This window comes from Orycteropus afer, unplaced genomic scaffold (assembly GCF_000298275.1).
Source record: "Orycteropus afer afer isolate SDZICR_OR568_19922 unplaced genomic scaffold, OryAfe1.0 scaffold00048, whole genome shotgun sequence".
Lineage (NCBI taxonomy): Eukaryota > Metazoa > Chordata > Mammalia > Tubulidentata > Orycteropodidae > Orycteropus > Orycteropus afer.
This window is the reverse complement of record NW_006921635.1, coordinates 14,496,474-14,496,998: the sequence shown is the minus strand read 5'-3', so window position 1 is coordinate 14,496,998 and position 525 is coordinate 14,496,474.

Here is a 525-nt window from a genome sequence, read left to right as displayed (position 1 = left end):
CCCTAAGCCTTCAGGTCTGAACTCAGACAAGCCCTCTGGGAAAGGCCGACCCTGACCACTGGAGGTGAGAGAGCCCCTCCCCTTTCCCTCTCAACCATATTGCTCTGGGCTAGTGTCCTCCCACTACCCACCTCTGCTATCCTGTTTGTCTTTAATGCTTATCTTGTTCGTTTTTTGTGTTATCCCTATTCTTCTATTGAAAGGCTCCTGGAGAGGAGGGATGGAGTGATTTGCACCATTTGTTGAATGAGTTAGTGCACTCAGACACACTGGAATTCATGTCCCACTTCATACATTCATTGTTCATTCATTCACTCAACACTGAGGGAGGCATTCAGGGTATCGGGCTCCTGTAGGACTGGGGACTCAGAGAAGCAGAGCCAGGCACCCTCCCCGAGCGTGTGCGTACACACACACACACACACACACACCCCGAACTCACTGCTGTCAAGTCAGATCCAACTCATAGCAACCTCTCCTTGGGTTTCCGAGGCAGCAGCTCTACAGAAGTAGATTGCCCAACCT